The sequence below is a fragment of the Ranitomeya imitator genome, chromosome 3 (genome assembly GCF_032444005.1).
Source record: "Ranitomeya imitator isolate aRanImi1 chromosome 3, aRanImi1.pri, whole genome shotgun sequence".
In the NCBI taxonomy this organism is placed as follows: Eukaryota; Metazoa; Chordata; class Amphibia; order Anura; family Dendrobatidae; genus Ranitomeya; species Ranitomeya imitator.
The window spans coordinates 813,761,213-813,781,199 of NC_091284.1; the positions used below are offsets into that span (position 1 = coordinate 813,761,213).

The 19,987-nt window shown below is 40.6% G+C and overlaps 1 protein-coding gene across 6 annotated transcripts in view; it reads left to right on the forward strand.

Moving 5' to 3' along the window:
* Positions 1 to 19,987, forward strand: part of DLG2 (discs large MAGUK scaffold protein 2) — a 1,534,662-nt gene that overhangs the window by 1,337,904 nt on the left and 176,771 nt on the right. For 2 of the 6 annotated variants that reach the window (XM_069759331.1, XM_069759332.1), the window contains exon 1: positions 6,447 to 6,633. The exons of the other annotated variants lie outside the window; for them this stretch is intronic. The gene's annotated coding sequence lies outside the window, so the exon portion shown is untranslated. Of the gene's footprint in view, positions 1 to 6,446; positions 6,634 to 19,987 lie in introns of those variants that run through there. 6 annotated transcript variants of the gene reach the window in all.

The following is a 19,987-nucleotide window of genomic DNA, read 5'->3' on the forward strand; positions in this document are numbered from 1 at the left end:
ATGCTTTCCCTCTTTGGTGTTGTGGGCACGTTTAGAGGAGCAAGGAACAAACTTATTACATTTCTAGATGTAATATACAAATAGGGTATAGTGTTTACAAAGTTACAAACAGGCGATATAGTAAAAAGGCACACACTGGGCAACAAAAGTACAAAAATAAAAGGGATAAAATACAGAATCGCCTACCAGATTGGATCTGGGGGATGAGACACCGCGGACATTTGAACAAATCTATGATAACTGTTGTTTCTCCTGGGTCTGACAATGTTTTTTTTTCTTGGAAGACAGATTATAATGGGTTTCATCCACAACCCCCACTCGTCCTCCAGGTCAGGTGAGGGGAAGTTCGCTAATTGTGTGCAAGGAAAAATGGGCGCAGGACACAGGTCGAATTTATGTGATATTTTCCCACAGATATGACCGCCATATCTCCGAGCATACGTTCATCATCCTAGATACCCCAAACGCGACTATGATATATACATAATTCATGTTGACATAACCTTTCTGTGGTTTCCCGAGGCCAAAAATCTTGCTGCTTGAACCAACAGAAGCGATTATGTCCCTTTGTCACAGATACAGTATACAATTGTGCTCAAAAGTTTACATACCCCGGCAGAATTTTTGTTTTCTTGGCCTTTTTTCAGAGAATATGAATGATAACACCAAAACTTTTTCTCCACTCATGGTTAGTGGTTGGGTGAAGCCATTTATTGTCAAACTACTGTGTTTTCTCTTTTTAAACCATAATGACAACCCAAAACATCCAAATGACCCTGATCAAAAGTTCACACACCCCATTTCTTAATACCGTGTATTGCCCCCTCTAACATCAATGAGAGCTTGAAGTCTTTTGTGGTAGTTGTGGATGAGGTTCTTTATTTTCTCAGATGGTAAAGCTGCCCACTCTTCTTGGCAAAAAGCCTCCAGTTCCTGTAAATTCCTGGGCTGTCTAGCATGAACTGCGCGCTTGAGATCTCCCCAGAGTTACTCAATGATATTGAGGTCAGGAGACTGAGATGGCCAGGACCTTCACTTTGTTCTGCTGTAGCCAATGAAAGGTCGACTTGGCCTTGTGTTTTGGATCATTGTCATGTTGGAACGTCCAAGTACGTCCCATGTGCAGCTTCTGGGCTGATGAGAGCAAATTTGTCTTCAGTATTTGCTGATAACTTGCTGCATTCATCTTTCCTTCACATTTGACCAAGTTTCCTGTGCCTTTGTAGCTCACACATCCCCAAAACATCAGTGATCCACCTCCATGCTTTACAGTAGGAATGGTGTTCCTTTCATCATAGGCCTTGTTGACCTCTCTCCAAATGTAACATTTATGGTTGTGGCCAAAAAGTTCTATTTTGGTCTCGTTTCTCCAAATTACCTTGTTCCAGAAGTTTGGAGGCTTGTCTCTGCGCTGTTTTGCGTATTGTAGGCGAGATACTTTGTGGCATTTGCGCAGTAATGACTTTCTTCTGGCACCTCAACCATGCAGCCCATTTTTCTTCAAGTGCCTCCTTATTGTGCATCTTGAAACAGCCACACCGCTAGTTTTCAGAGTCCGGTATTTCAGCTGCTGTTATTTGTGGGTTTTTCTTTGCATCCCGAACAATTTTCCTGGCAGTTGTGGACGACATTTTTGATGGTCTAACTGACCGTGGTTTTGTTTTTACAGAGCCCCTTATATTCCATTTGTTAATCACAGTTTGAACACTGCTGACTGGCATTATCAATTCCTTGGATATCTTTTTGTATTCCGTTCCTGTTTTGTACAGTTCAACTACCTTTTGCCTGTAGATCCGTTGACAATTCTTTTCCTTTCCCCATGACTCACAATCCAGAAACATCAGTGGCTGGATGAAAGATGCAAGAGTCTGTCTGGATCCCAGAAACTCACTCAGCTTTTATGCACACACACTGATTACAAGCAAACAGGTCACAGGTGAGGATATTACATTTAGTAGCTATTCAAACCCATTTGTGTCAACTTCTGTGCATGTTATCATGCCAAAATCACCAGGGTATGTGGACTTTTGATCAGGGTCATTTGGATGTTTTGGGTTGTCATTATGATTTAAAAAGAGAAAACACCCAACCACTAACCATGAGTGGAGAAAAGGTTTTGGTGTTATCATTCATATTTTCTGAAAAAGGCCAAGAAAGCAAAAATTCTGCCAGGGTATGTATTGTATCCAGTGTTCACTGGGAAATATAATATGACAACTTATAAGAAGACTCCTAGTGGCATCTACTAGCTGTTGGGGGCTGCCGAAACTCATTCTAGGGTTGTTGGAGCAAAGGGGTCAAGGAAACATCTTAGTCATATTTAGGTTACAATTGTTGCTGCTTTGGTGGCAGTATCACATGATTATAGGCGGTGTACAGCGCTGCGGAATATATTGGTGTAATTTAATGGACTGTCACACATTGGGTTGAAAGTCCCAGGAGAGGGACGTTTAATGGCGCATGCTAGGAATATAAGGCTCTGTGCACACAATGCGGATTTTGCTGTGGATCCGCAGCTGCAGATCCGCAGCAGTTTCCCATGAGTTTACAGTACAATGTAAGCCTATGGGAAACCGAAAACGCTGTGCCCATGCTGCGGAAAAAACGCGCGGAAACGCAGAGGTTTACATTCCGCAGCATGTCAATTCTTTGTGCGGATTCCGCAGCGGTTTTACACTTGCTCCATAACAGAAAACCGCAGGTGTAAAACCACAGTGGAATCCGCACAAAAACCGCAGTAAATCCGCGGTAAATCCGCAGGAAAAACGCAGTGTTTTTGCCCTGCAGATTTATCAAATCTGCTGTAGAAAAATCCTTAGTGGACCATTCTACGTGTGCACATAACCTAAGGTGGAACCTTGCACTGATCGGGATTCTCATAGAGAACAATGACTTGACTCTGTTACATAGTTACAAGCCGCATGGCTAGTGTGACCACAAGATGGGACTAGCTACATTTACTGCGGGTTGTTACATAGGAGAAGACCATATCTGGGTTTTTTCAATGTGTTAACTTAACACCTTGGTAGAGTAAAAGCAGCACAGTTTCAGCATTCTGGTGCATTTTGATGGCACAGATAGTACTGTACTACCTGTAAACGATAATATAGATCGGTACAGATAGTACTGTCTCCCTATAAATGATGTGCTACTTCTAAGTCTTTCCCTGAGACGAGGTTCTATCTCCTAGTCTCTTCTTGTAAATTACATGTATACAGATCATTCTTCCTCCCTCTACACCCTGTAAATGATGTAGGCACAGATAGTACTGTCTCCCTGTAAATGATGTGCTACCTCTAAGTCTTTCCCTGAGACGAGGTTCTATCTCCTAGTCTCTTCTTGTAAATTACATGTATACAGATCATTCTTCCTCCCTCTACACCCTGTAAATGATGTAGGCACAGATAGTACTGTCTCCCTGTAAATGATGTACTACCTCTAAGTCTTTCCCTGAGACGAGGTTCTCTCTCCTAGTCATCTGTTAAAGATGTTGGCATTGACAGTACTGCCTTCCAGTCTCTTTCTTTGAGTGATGTGGGCACAGGTACTACTGGCTCACTGTTCTACTCTGTTAAAAAATGTAGGCACAAATAGTACTGCTTCCCAGTTTCGTCTTGTACATGGTATATTAACAAATCATAATGCCTCTATTGTCTTTCGTGGATGTGATGTGTGGACAGTTAGAACTGTCTCCATTTATTTCCAATTAAATCAGATTAGCAGATATAGTACTGCCACACTGTCTATCCCTGTAAATAATGTAGGCACAGCTATTACTACATGCTATCTCTCCTTGTAAATTACGGTATATATGTATAGATAGAGCAGCACTATCTCTTTCAACAAATGATGTGGGTACAGATAGTACTGCCTTGTTATCTCCCCCTGGAAATGATGTAGATACAGATAGTACTGTTTCCTTGACCCTTACTGTAAATTATATAGGCACAGATAGTACTGCCTTCTTGTCTCTCCTTGGAAATTATGTGGGTGCAGATAGTACTGTCTTCTTGTCTCCTCATGGAAATGATGTAGGTACAAATAGTACTGTCTTCTTGTCTCCTCCTGGAAATGATTGAAGTACAGATAGTACTGATTGCTTGAGTCTTCCTGGAAATCATACAGGCACAGATAGTACTGATTGCTTGACTCTTCCTGTAAATGATATAAGAACAGATAGTACTGATTGCTTGACCCTTCCTGTAAATGATATAGGCACAGATAGTACTGATTGCATGACTCTTCCTGTAAATGATATAGGCACAGAGAGTACTGATTGCTTGACTCTTCCTGTAAATGATATAAGAACAGATAGTACTGATTGCTTGACTCTTCCTGTAAATGATATAAGAACAGATAGTACTGATTGCTTGACTCTTCCTATAAATGATATAGGTACAGATAGTACTGATTGCTTGACTCTTCCTGTAAATGATATAGGCACAGATAGTACTGATTTCTTGACTCTTCCTGTAAATGATGTAGGTACAGATAGTACTGCCACATTGTATCTTCTTGAAATGACATGGGAACAGAAATATGTGCCTCTGTATAATCTTTCAGTCTGTCTCTTGAATTTCCCTTTGCCGACATTTTTACTTTTTCAGATTTAGAAAAAAAATCCAGTAATAACACAAGCTGCTCTTTTAAATGCACATTGTAGTGTCAGCAATAACAAGGATGATAGCCGCCATGTGCACGGACAATAATAAAACCTTTAGTCTGAAGCCATGAACGTGATGGACACTCATGTATTAACTCCTGCACTACCGGAGCCCCCCGCATGACCATCCCCCGTCTGATTCCTAGAAACTTTGATAGACAAATTCATCAGTAGTTTGGGGATTTTTAGTATTCTCAGTATGTCCGCCTGTTGCTAAGACTATTTTAACCCCTTGCACTACCCGGAAGGCTACGGCACTGCTACTTAATATGGATATAATGGTTACTAAGACTACACTTACATCTACACTGCGAGGAACTGAGCGCCGGCCGCTCCCTATGTTCTACTAATGTCTGACACACCGACATAGGATGTGACAGGTGATAAATATACTAATGGGGGACAGATCTGAGGGGATTAGATAGATAGATAATAGATGATAGATAGATAATAGATAGATAGATAATAGATAGATAATAGATAGATAGATAGATAGATAATAGATGATAGATAGATAATAGATAGATAGATAATAGATAGATAATAGATAGATGATAGATAATAGATGATAGATAGATAATAGATAGATAGATAATAGATAGATAATAGATAGATGATAGATAATAGATGATAGATAAATAGATAATATATAGATAGATAATAGATAATAGATAGATAATAGATAGATAGATAATAGATAGATAATAGATAGATGATAGATAATAGATGATAGATAAATAGATAATATATAGATAGATAATAGATAGATAGATAATAGATAATAGATAGATGATAGATAATAGATAGATAATAGATAGATAGATAATAGATAGATAATAGATAGATAGATGATAGATAGATAATAGATAGATAGATAGATAATAGATAGATAGATAATAGATAGATAATAGATAGATAGATAATAGATAGATAGATGATAGATAGATAGATAATAGATAGATAGATGATAGATAGATAATAGATAGATAGATGATAGATAGATAGATGATAGATAGATAATAGATAGATAGATAATAGATAGATAATAGATAGATAGATAATAGATAGATAATAGATAGATAGATGATAGATAGATAATAGATAGATAGATAATAGATAGATAATAGATAGATAATAGATAGATAGATAGATAGATAATAGATAGATAATAGATAGATAATAGATAGATAATAGATAATAGATAGATAATAGATAGATAATAGATAGATAATAGATAGATAGATGATAGATAGATAATAGATAGATAGATAAATAGATAATAGATAGATAGATAATAGATAGATAGATGATAGATAGATAGATAGATAGATAGATAGATAGATAATAGATAGATAGATGATAGATAGATAGATAGATAGATAGATAGATAGATAGATAGATAGATAATAGATAGATAATAGATAGATAGATAATAGATAGATAGATAATAGATAGATAGATAGATAGATAGATAGATAGATAGATAATAGATAGATAGATAATAGATAGACGCTATAGACCTATCATCCCCGCAGTCTCTATTGCCATTTGTACTGTTGCTGTGGTAAAACTAATGTGTATGTATTCCGCCATTCTGCCAATGAAGCTGCTTTGCATTGATGAGAGGAATTGATGAGGTGATAGTGTGACACACGCTGCTCCCCGGCCGCAGTACAGGCTCTTGCTCCCGTGCACACTGCTCGGTTCCACCATAACAAGCCGCAGTGAGTGACATGTGCGGGAGGAGGCGCTCGCGGTTTGGCTCCTCCATCCTCAGCAGCGAGGACTGTGAGGCGGAGTGTGCACGGTGTGCGAGGCGGAGAGCGCCGCTCCTCGTGGACTGTGCCGCTTCTCATGCCTCTTCCTACCGGGACCAGTAGTGTCCGCGGATGGCAGCAAGGAGGGAAACCCGGAGCTCTCAGCCCTGCCCGGTGCCCGCCGTAGAGGCAGCATAAGCCGCCGCCGCCCGGGTGAGTGACGCCTCATTGTGCCACCGCCGTGCAGCCCGGGAGCCGGCAGATATTATCTATCTATCTATCTATCTATCTATCTATCTATCTATCTATCTATCTATCTATCTATCTATCTATCATCTATCTATCTATCTCTATCTATCTATCTATCTATCTATCTATTATCTATCTATCTATCTATTATCTATCATCTATCTATTATCTATCTATCTATCTATCTATCTATCTATCTATCTATCTATCTATCTATCTATCTATTATCTATCCATTATCTATCTATCATCTATCTATTATCTATTATCTATCTATCTATCTATCTATCTATCTATTATCTATCGCTCTATTATCTATCTATTATCTATTTATCTATCTATCTATCTATCTATCTATCTATCTATCTATCATCTATCTATTATCTATCTATCTATTATCTATCTATCTATCTATCTATCTATCTATCTATCTATCTATCTATCTATCTATCTATCTATTATCTCTCTATCTATCTATCTATCTATCATCTATTATCTATCTATCTATCTATCTATCTATCTATCTATCTATCTATCCATTATCTATTATCTATCTATTATCTATCTATTTATCTATTATCTATCTATCATCTATCTATCTATCTATCTATCTATCTATCTATCTATCTATCTATCTATCTATCTATCTTCTATTTATCTATCTATCATCTATCTATCTATCTATCTATCTATCATCTATCTATTATCTATCTATCTATTATCTATCTATCTATCTATTATCTATTTATCTATCTATCTATCATCTATCTATTATCTATCTATCTATTATCTATCTATCTATTATCTATCTATCAATTATCCATTATCTATTTATCTATCTATTATCTATCTATCATCTATCTATCTATTATCTATCTATCTATCTATCTATCATCTATTTTCTATCTATCTATCTATCTATCTATCTATCTATCTATCTATCTATCTATTATTATCTATCTATCTATTATTATCTATCTATCTATCTATCATCTATTATCTATCTATCTATCTATCTATCTATCTATCTATCTATCTATTATTATCTATCTATCTATCTATTATTATCTATCTATCTATCTATCTATCATCTATTATCTATCTATTATCTATCTATCTATTATTATCTATGTATCTATCATCTATTATCTATCTATTATCTATCTATCTATCTATCTATTATCTATCTATCTATTATCTATCTATCTATCTATCTATCTATCTATCTATTATCTCTCTATCTATCTATCGATCTATCTATCATCTATTTTCTATCTATCTATCTATTATTATCTATCTATCTATCATCTATTATCTATCTATCTATCTATCTATCTATCTATCTATTATTATCTATCTATCTATCTATCTATCTATCTATCTATCTATCATCTATTATCTATCTATTATCTATCTATCTATTTATCTATCTATTATCTATCAATTATCTATGATCTATTTGTCTATCTATTATCTATCTATTATCTATCTATCTATTATCTATCTATCTATCTATCTATCTATCTATCTATCTATCTATCTATCTATCTATCTATCTATCTATCTATTATCTATCATCTATCTATTATCTATCTATCTATCTATCTATCTATCTATCTATCTATCTATCTATCTATCATCTATCTATTATCTATGAAGAGGCAGGCAACACTTCAAAGTTTACCAAATGCGGTGGGCTTTTTCTTCCCATGCGTCGTGGCATCTATGTGTTCTCGTGTATTTACCTCACAGACAATTCTACTTTTCCGTTGTTTTTTCTTTGCTTCTATTGATTGTGACTTCACATAATAATGACTTTGTGTAGCTGCAAGTAATTTCATGAAGACATTGTGCCCCTCTCTGCACACACGATGCACACAGAGCACCAACAGTACGGCTGGGGAATTATCCATGAACAGGGGACATCGCTGTGTGCCGTGTACTGTACCCTCTATATCCTGGTGATGGCATCACTGTGTGCCGTGTACTGTACCCTCTATATCCTGGTGATGGCATCACTGTGTGCCGTGTACTGTACCCTCTATATCCTGGTGATGGCATCGCTGTGTGCCGTGTACTGTACCCTGTATATCCTGGTGATTACATCGCTGTGTGCCGTGTACTGTACCCTGTATATCCTGGTGATGGCATCACTGTGTGCCGTGTACTGTACCCTCTATATCCTGGTGATGACATCACTGTGTGCCATGTACTGTACCCTCTATATCCTGGTGATGACATCACTGTGTGCCGTGTACTGTACCCTCTATATCCTGGTGATGACATCGCTGTGTGCCGTGTACTGTACCCTCTATATCCTGGTGATGACATCACTGTGTGCCGTGTACTGTACCCTCTATATCCTGGTGATGACATCACTGTGTGCCGTGTACTGTACCCTCTATATCCTGGTGATGACATCGCTGTGTGCCGTGTACTGTACCCTCTATATCCTGGTGATGACATCACTGTGTGCCGTGTGCTGTACCCTCTATGGACTGGTGATGACATCACTGTGTGTTATGTACTGTACCCTCTATATCCTGGTGATGACATCGCTGTGTGCCGTGTACTGTACCCTCTATATCCTGGTGATGACATCGCTGTGTGCCGTGTACTGTACCCTCTATATCCTGGTGATGACATCACTGTGTGCCGTGTGCTGTACCCTCTATGGACTGGTGATGACATCACTGTGTGTTATGTACTGTACCCTCTATATCCTGGTGATGACATCGCTGTGTGCCGTGTACTGTACCCTCTATATCCTGGTGATGGCATCACTGTGTGCCTTCTACTGTACCCTGTATATCCTGGTGATGACATCGCTGTGTGCCGTGTACTGTACCCTCTATATCCTGGTGATGACATCGCTGTGTGCCGTTTACTGTACCCTCTATATCCTGGTGATGACATCGCTGTGTGCCGTGTACTGTACCCTGTATATCCTGGTGATGACATCGCTGTGTGCCGTGTACTGTACCCTCTATATCCTGGTGATGACATCACTGTGTGCCGTGTACTGTACCCTCTATATCCTGGTGATGGCATCACTGTGTGCCTTCTACTGTACCCTGTATATCCTGGTGATGACATCACTGTGTGCCTTGTACTGTACCCTCTATATCCTGGTGATGACATCACTGTGTGCCTTGTACTGTACCCTCTATATCCTGGTGATGACATCGCTGTGTGCCGTGTACTGTACCCTCTATATCCTGGTGATGACATCACTGTGTGCCGTGTACTGTACCCTCTATATCCTGGTGATGACATCACTGTGTGCCGTGTACTGTACCCTCTATATCCTGGTGATGACATCGCTGTGTGCCGTGTACTGTACCCTCTATATCCTGGTGATGACATCACTGTGTGCCGTGTGCTGTACCCTCTATGGACTGGTGATGACATCACTGTGTGTTATGTACTGTACCCTCTATATCCTGGTGATGACATCGCTGTGTGCCGTGTACTGTACCCTCTATATCCTGGTGATGACATCGCTGTGTGCCGTGTACTGTACCCTCTATATCCTGGTGATGACATCACTGTGTGCCGTGTGCTGTACCCTCTATGGACTGGTGATGACATCACTGTGTGTTATGTACTGTACCCTCTATATCCTGGTGATGACATCGCTGTGTGCCGTGTACTGTACCCTCTATATCCTGGTGATGGCATCACTGTGTGCCTTCTACTGTACCCTGTATATCCTGGTGATGACATCGCTGTGTGCCGTGTACTGTACCCTCTATATCCTGGTGATGACATCGCTGTGTGCCGTTTACTGTACCCTCTATATCCTGGTGATGACATCGCTGTGTGCCGTGTACTGTACCCTGTATATCCTGGTGATGACATCGCTGTGTGCCGTGTACTGTACCCTCTATATCCTGGTGATGACATCACTGTGTGTCGTGTACTGTACCCTCTATATCCTGGTGATGGCATCACTGTGTGCCTTCTACTGTACCCTGTATATCCTGGTGATGACATCACTGTGTGCCTTGTACTGTACCCTCTATATCCTGGTGATGACATCACTGTGTGCCGTGTACTGTACCCTCTATATCCTGGTGATGGCATCACTGTGTGCCTTCTACTGTACCCTGTATATCCTGGTGATGACATCACTGTGTGCCGTGTACTGTGCCCTCTATATCCTGGTGATGACATCGCTGTGTGCGGTGTACTGTACACTCTATGGACTGGTGATGATATCACTGTGTGCTGTGACGGGTGTGATGAAGTGTGGAGGTTATTGGTGGAGGTGTGAGGTGCTGGACGCTTCCTTCCACCATACATGTGTAGAGTTTTTAAAGGAGTCATCAGAGAATATGAGTCCTTGAGTTCATCCTCTTCTGTCCGGTCCTGTTTTGCTTTTCAGAGGTTCTGTGAAAGCCGGGTGATAACCAATATGGCAAGAGCTCCCCCAGGTCTTTCACCCAGCTTTCCCATACACCTGAATGTATGATAGTACAGTAATAATTATAATAGGATATAGCTTTACAATATATATGGAATAGGGGGTGTCTTGGTCACCCAGCTTTTCCAGTTTCCCGAATGCAATATCTGTCTAAATATATTCTGATACGTATAACCCCATATTACACGATATAGTGGGTGATATAAGGATGGCCATATTTGTTCTCACCCAGCTTTCCTGAGGTCCTGATAGGCAACTATGTCTAATTATACTGAGAGATATGGCGGTCACGCAGCTATTCCGGACTCCTGAATGGCAAGTGTGTCTAGTCATGGTGTGATAGGGATAGAAGCTAATAAAGATTCAGTTGTCAGTGATGTAAGGGCAGCCATATCGGCTGTCACCCAGCTTTTCTCTGGTCCCAAATGACATCTTTCTAGTTATACTGTAATACTATATGTATATATATATATATATATATATATATATATATATATATATATATATATATACAGGTCCTTCTCAAAAAATTAGCATATAGTGTTAAATTTCATTATTTACCATAATGTAATGATTACAATTAAACTTTCATATATTATAGATTCATTATCCACCAACTGAAATTTGTCAGGTCTTTTATTGTTTTAATACTGATGATTTTGGCATACAACTCCTGATAACCCAAAAAACCTGTCTCAATAAATTAGCATATCAAGAAAAGGTTCTCTAAACGACCTAATACCCTAATCTTCTGAATCAACTAATTAACTCTAAACACATGCAAAAGATACCTGAGGCTTTTATAAACTCCCTGCCTGGTTCATTACTCAAAACCCCCATCATGGGTAAGACTAGCGACCTGACAGATGTCAAGAAGGCCATCATTGACACCCTCAAGCAAGAGGGTAAGACCCAGAAAGAAATTTCTCAACAAATAGGCTGTTCCCAGAGTGCTGTATCAAGGCACCTCAATGGTAAGTCTGTTGGAAGGAAACAATGTGGCAGAAAACGCTATACAACGAGAAGAGGAGACCGGACCCTGAGGAAGATTGTGGAGAAGGACCGATTCCAGACCTTGGGGAACCTGAGGAAGCAGTGGACTGAGTCTGGTGTGGAAACATCCAGAGCCACCGTGCACAGGCGTGTGCAGGAAATGGGCTACAGGTGCCGCATTCCCCAGGTAAAGCCACTTTTGAGCTACAGAGAAGCAGCACTGGACTGTTGCTAAGTGGTCCCAAGTACTTTTTTCTGATGAAAGCAAATTTTGCATGTCATTCGGAAATCAAGGTGCCAGAGTCTGGAGGAAGACTGGGGAGAAGGAAATGCCAAAATGCCTGAAGTCCAGTGTCAAGTACCCACAGTCAGTGATGGTGTGGGGTGCCATGTCAGCTGCTGGTGTTGGTCCACTGTGTTTCATCAAGGGCAGCGTCAATGCAGCTAGCTATCAGGAGATTTTGGAGCACTTCATGCTTCCATCGGCTGAAATGCTTTATGGAGATGAAGATTTCATTTTTCAGCACGACCTGGCACCTGCTCACAGTGCCAAAACCACTGGTAAATGGTTTACTGACCATGGTATTACTGTGCTCAATTGGCCTGCCAACTCTCCTGACCTGAACCCCATAGAGAATCTGTGGGATATTGTGAAGAGAAAGTTGAGAGACGCAAGACCCAACACTCTGGATGAGCTTAAGGCCGCTATTGAAGCATCCTGGGCCTCCATAACATCTCAGCAGTGTCACAGGCTGATTGCCTCCATGCCACGCCGCATTGAAGCAGTCATTTCTGCCAAAGGATTCCCCACCAAGTATTGAGTGCATAACTGAACATTATTATTTGATGGTTTTTTTGTTTGTTATTAAAAAACACTTTTATTTGATTGGATGGGTGAAATATGCTAATTTATTGAGACAGGTTTTTTGGGTTATCAGGAGTTGTATGCCAAAATCATCAGTATTAAAACAATAAAAGATCTGACAAATTTCAGTTGGTGGATAATGAATCTATAATATATGAAAGTTTAATTGTAATCATTACATTATGGTAAATAATGAAATTTAACACTATATGCTAATTTTTTGAGAAGGACCTGTATATATATAATGATTTTCTTCAAAACCAGGTAGATTTGTTATTCTGGACTCAAAGGGGTCCACATTGATTGTCACCCAGCTTTCCTGGGCTCCTAAATGACAGGTATGCCAAGTTATAGAAAGACTTATAATAGGGATATGTATCTAGTTTTAATCATCAGAATTCCAATGTGAGGGATGTGAGACTGATATCCTGGTAGTCACCAAGCTTTCCCACGATCCTGAGTAACAAGTCTGCCTTATTCTGGAGTGGTACTTTGCAGAGGGAGGTTTCTCCATATAATGGATTCAGTTGTGTAGACAGTAGTTTAAGAGTAGAATTTTGGCTGTTACCCAGCTTTGCCCGGATCCTATATGACAAGTCTGTCTGGGGTGTAAGCTCAGCCATATCGTCACCTAATTTTCTAGGGCTCCTGAACGTCAAGCCTGCCTAGTTATATAATAATTGTTGAGATGGAGGGGTGTCTGCATAACAAGGAAGGTTCATCATTCAGGATTCTGTGGGGGAAGCCATATTTGTTTTCACCAAGCTTTGCCTGGATACCTGAATGGCAGCTCTGCCCAACTGATGCTATATATGGGTTGTGTGAGTAATGTCTCTGTTGTCACTCAGCTTTCTTAAGCTCCTGAATGACAAATCTTACTAATTATGCAGTGGTTGAGAGAAGGATGTGACTGTACATAAAAAGTTCATTTGTCATTAGGAACTCCTATGGGTGTAGGAGAAGCCATGAGGATTGCCACCCGGCTTTTCCGGGCTCCTGAATGAGAAGACTATCTATTTACACCATAGTATGTGATTGAGGGTATAACAAAAGATTCTGGTGTCCTCTGGGGCAATTTTATGGTAGCCATATTGGTTGTCATCCTGCTTTCCCAGGCTCCTGAATGATAAGTCTGCCTAGTAATACAATAATAATCTATGCCGGGATGTGTCTATATAACTAGGTAGGTTTGTCTTTCAGGACTCCCATGTTCGTGTTTAGGACCAGACATTTTGCTGCCACAGGAGGCAGAATAAAATGTGAGCTGCTTTTTCACTATCCAGTGTGGCGCTGTCCTTTTCTTCTTTTTGGATTCAGACATTTTGCTTGTCACCCAGCTTTTCCAGACTCTTGAATGACCACTTCTTAATGATGCAGTGATTCTTAAGATGGATATGTAGAGAGGGATGTGTCTCTAGAAAAAGAGGTTGTCTGGCCATTCAAGGCTGAAAGAGAAGCCACATCGGTTATCACCCAGCTTTCCCAAGTCTGCTTTTATGATAGTACATAATGAGATAGGTCCATCATTCAGGACTTGGTGTAAAATAATCCATATTGGTTGTCACCCTACTTTACCAGACTCCTGATTTCCATATCCGCCTAGACATCCATTGATACATAATGGAGGGTTATGTAAGGGCCCCCATATGTGTTATCACCTAGCTTTCTGAGAGTCCTGAATGACAGGTCTCCCTAGTCATACACACAAGGTCAAAATTGTTGGTACCCCTCGTTTAATGACAGAAAAGCCCACAATGATCACAGAAATAACTTGAATCTGACAAAAGTAATAATAAATAAAAAATCTATGAAAATGAACAAATGAAAGTCAGACATTGCTTTTCAGCCATGCTTCCACAGAATTTAATAAAAAATAAAACTGATGAAATCGGCCTGGACGGAAATGATTGTTCCGTAACGTAATATTTTGTTACCTTCTGAGGCAATCACTGCAATCAGACGATTCCTGTAACTGTCAATGAGACGTCTGCACCTCTCTACAGGTATCTTGGCCGCTCCTCAAGAGCAAACTGCTCCAGTTGTCTCGTGTGTGAAGGTTGCCTTTTCCAGACGACGTTTCAGCTCTTTCCAAAGATGCTCAATAGGATTTAGGTCAGGGCTCATAGAAGGCCACATCAGAATAGTCCAGTGTTTTCCTCTTAGCCGTTCTTGGGTGTTTTTAGCTGTGTGTTTTGGGTCATTATCATGTTGCAAGACCCATGACCTGCGACTGAGACCAAGCTTTCTGACACTGGGCAGCACATTTCTCTCTAGAATCCCTTGATAGTCTTGAGATTTCATTGTACCCTGCACAGATTCTAGACACCCTGTGCCAGATGCAGCAAAGCAGCCCCAGAACATAACAGAGCCTCCTCCATGTTTCACAGTAGGGACAGTGTTCTATTCTTGATATGCTTCATTTTTCCGTCTGTGAACATAGAGTTGATGTGCCTTGCCAAAAAGTTCCACTCTTGTCTCATCTGTCCATAGGACATTCTCCCAGAAGCTTTGTGGCTTGTCAACATGTAGTTTGGCAAATTTCAGTCCTGTATTTATATGATTTTTTTTCAACAATGGTGTCCTCCTTGGTCATCTCCCATGAAGTCCACTTTGGCTCATACAACGACGGATGGTGCGATCTGATACTGATGTTCCTTGAGCTTGAAGTTCACTTTTAATCTGTTTAGACGTTTTTCTGGGCACTTTGATTATCCGTCTCTTTGATCTGTCATCAATTTTTCTCCTGCGGCCACGTCCAGGGAGGTCGGCTACAGTCCCATGGATCTTACATTTCTGGATAATATGTGCAACTGTAGTCACAGAAACATCAAGCTGCTTGGAGATGGTCTTATAACTTTTACCTTTAACATGTTTCTCTATAATGTTCCTTCTAATCTCCTGAGACAAGTCTTTCCTTCGCTTCCTCTGGTCCATGTTGAGTGTGATACCTACCATGTCACCAAACAGCACAGTGAGAATCTGTAGCCCTATCTATATACAGGCCACTCTCTGATTCTAAGATTGACGACACCTGTGATGCTAGTTAGTAGACACACCGCGATTTAACATGTCCCCTTTGTCACATTATTTTCAGGGGTATCATAATTTCTGTCTAGGCCTATGTCAGGAAATAGGAAGAAGTTCTTATTACTTCAGTTACACATACAGAGCTCTCAGCTGCAGTTTCCTATGCCTGCCGGCACAGCCTGGAATTCTAAGCCACTCGTCCTCCCTCCCCCCTGCTACATAGCTGTAATGTGAGACCAGCGTGCCAGCTCCACTGAGGAATTTTTATGAATTTGTGCTGGGAAAGCCAGTCCTCTGTCTAAACCCCTCATCCTCCCTCCCGCCTGATACCAGCTATAACTGGTACAGCAACTTCCAAACCGCATGGGACTCTTTTGTTCTTGAAAAGTTATGTATAATGGCACCAATTAGGGATAGACATATAAGGGTTACATATTCCGAATGTCCACTGAGAAATCTATAACTCACTGAAATCGCTAGGATCTAAGCCAACGAAATGCAAGGAATGAATTTCTCTGTAAGCGGGTTATGTATCTATGTGTGTTTATACTTAAAATAACCCCCATGACGTGGTGAGCATCATGATCATTGTGTTGTTCGTCTCCGAGGTTCATACAGCGAGTTATGTATAGAAATGGCTTGTCATAAGAAAGGGGAGTATCCAGCCTCTGAGTGAGGTCACCACAGGGGGAGTGCCTTGGTTTTAGGCACGGAGATAAGTGAGGGAGACATCAGTCTTCACTAGTCTTTTGTCCCGGGTCTAGCTGCGAGACAGATCTGTAATGCATCTGGATGTATGTCCATCACCCACAGCACATGGTCTGCCATGAGATGAAATGACATAACGAACTGTAAGTGTTTTTTCAAGTTGAATCCCATTTTATTTGTAATTGTACTGTACATACGATACTTGTCTTCTTTTATAGTATCCTTTTACCCTTTTGTAAACACTGCCTACCTTTTTGGAGTAAAATATATAAAATTACTAGCTGTGTTTCTCCTTGCTCTATAACGTACTGTCACGTCCTCTGAAGTGAATTACGCTATTAAGTTGGGTTGGCTCTGGACCCGTTATTAATTAAGGAATCGGAGCTGGTGGTAGCTGATTTGTCCTGTGCGTTTGGGAGACTTTATAGCGACGGATGGCGTTGATAATTATTGTTACCGTCTGAGTTGGAGTAGTTGTATTGCCCTCGCTGCAGTGTGCCTGCTAGCCAGTACAAAGTAAGGCAGCCTTACTAGCCTGACCTGAGGGTAAGGGGGGCGCCAGAGAGCTGCAAGTTCCAAACCGGAACTGGGAAGCGACATATAGATAAATCCCCTTCAGAAAGGAACCAGGGGCAACCAAACAACCCCGGTTCATGACAAATTGGTGTGAGCGACGGGGATGATAAAGGTATCCTCCCCGTGAACCCTGACAGCCTATTTCATGAGTTTTATTTTTATGAAATTCTGTGGAAGCATGGGTGCAAAGCAATGTCTGACTTTCATTTGTTCATTCTCATAGATTCAAGTTATTTCTGTGACCATTGTGGGTTTTTATGTCATTAAATGAGGGGTACCAACAATTTTGACCACACGTGTATGCCACACGTGTATACGCTGTTTAGAATTCAGTATTGCACTGTGGGTAGTGACTACCATATTATATGTCACCCAGCTTTCCCAGATACAGAATTTAACCCCTTAGTGACGGAGCCAAATTTTGAAATCTGACCAGTGTCCCTTTATGTAGTAATAACTCTGGAACGCTTCAATAAATCCCAGTGATTTTGAGATTGTTTTTCGTGGCACATTATACTTTACGATAATGGTAAATTTAGGTCGATATGTTTTGTGTTTATTTATAAAAATTATCAGAAATTTGAGAAAAATGTTAAGAAATTAGCAATTTTCAAACTTATGGGTGATTGTCCCTTTAATCCAGATAGTCATACCACACAATAACATTAATAAATAACATTTCCCTCATGTCGGCTTTACATCCTCACCATTTGTAAAATATTCTTTTTATTTTTTTTAGCATTTTAGGAGGTTTAAAAATGTAGCAGCAATTTTTCATTTTTTTACAGGAAATGTACAAAATTTAGGGGCCTATCCAGGTTTGAAGTGACTTTAGGGGTCCTATATATTGGAAAACCCCCAAAAGTGATACCATTTTAAAAACAGCACCCCCTCGACATATTGAAACGCTGTCAGGTAGTTGTCAGCTATAGTGTACAGCCGATGGATTGTCATCTGTACGGGGATGATATTTTCTTATATCTCAGGTCAGTATCAAGACATATCGGCGGTCATTCAGGTGTTAAAGGGGGTGTATTTAGTTTCCAGCAGACAGGAGAACAGGAGTTATGCTCTTCTTCTTCCAATCCCCCAACCTGAAGCTTCCTCCAGCGACACCAGCTGATGGCCATTTAGTAGAGGTGCACAGGACTTCTCCCTCCATGACAAACTGTGGCGCTGTGGATCAGGTGTGGGTTTATGGAACAGGCTCAGGAACTGAACCCGCTCCACAAAAAGGCAGCTGTCAACCATTAGGCTGTGACTCCATCATGTGCAGCAATGGTGGAGAAAACCTACAACATCAAGAACTCAGCAAAGGCTCATGGTGGCAACACAGCCTTCAACTAACGCTTTCCAACACAGGAATTAAAAATGGAATTGTCAAAATCGCTATTTTTTTGTCTCCACAAGTCCTCTCTGCTAAATAATGCAATAAAAGGCAATGAAAATACTCCACTCCAAAAATAAAGTGAAAAATCAATCTATGTGTTATCTATCTATCTATCTATCTATCTATCTATCTATTATCTATCTACAGTGGGTATGGAAAGTATTCGGACCACTTTAAAATTTATAACTCTTTGTTTTATTGCAGCCATTTGGTAAGTTCAAAAAAGTTCATTTTTTCTCATTAATGTACACTCTGCACCCCATCTTGATGGGAAAAAAACCCCCAGAAATGTAGAAATTTTTGCAAATTTAATAAAAAAGAAAAGCTGAAATATCACACGGTCATAAGTATCCAGACCCTTTGCTCAGACACTCATATTTAAGTCACATGCTGTCCATTTCCCTGTGATCCTCCTTGAGATGGTTCTATTCCTTTATTGGAGTCCAGCTGTGTGTAATTAAACTGATAGGACTTGATTTGGGAAGGCGCACACCTGTCTATATAAGACCTCACAGCTCACAGTGCATGTCAGACCACATGAGAATAATGAGGTCAAAGGAACTGGCCAAGGAGCTCAGAGACAGAATTGTGACAAGGTGAACTGGCCAAGGTTACAACAGAATTGCTTCAGTACTCAAGGTTCCTAAGAGCACAGTGACCTCCATAATCCTTAAATGGAAGAAATTTGGGACCACCAGAAGTCTTCCTAGACCTGGCCGTCCGATTAAACTGAGCTATCCTGGGAGAAGAACCTTGGTGAGAGAAGTAAAGAAGAACCCCAAGATCACTGTGGCTGAGCTCCAGAGATGTAGTAGGGAGATGGGAGAAAGTTCCACAAAGTCAACTATCACTGCAGCCTCCACCAGCCGGGCCTTTATGGCAGAGTGGCCCGACGGAAGCCTCTTCTCAGTGCAATAAAGGCACAGATGATTGGCCTCGGGGAGACCAAAACATCCAACACCGCGGATCCACCATCACGTGTTTCTCAACGCAGTGATTCCAGAACACTGCCCCCATCCCTTATGGGAAATATGCAGATGCATGTAAAGAAGCTGCGGAGACACCATCACGTGTTTCTCGACGCAAGCAGTGAATAGCCAGGCCTTTCCCCGGGAAGGAACAACCACGGGAAGGGCAGCATCCTATGAAGGAAAGCCACCTATGCCAAGCATGGTATCCATCCACAGACAGCTGTTTCGGGGTTTTTGCCCCTCATCACTACCCCGAAACAGCTGTCTGTGGATGGATACCATGCTTGGCATAGGTGGCTTTCCTTCATAGGATGCTGCCCTTCCCGTGGTTGTTCCTTCCCGGGGAAAGGCCTGGCTATTCAC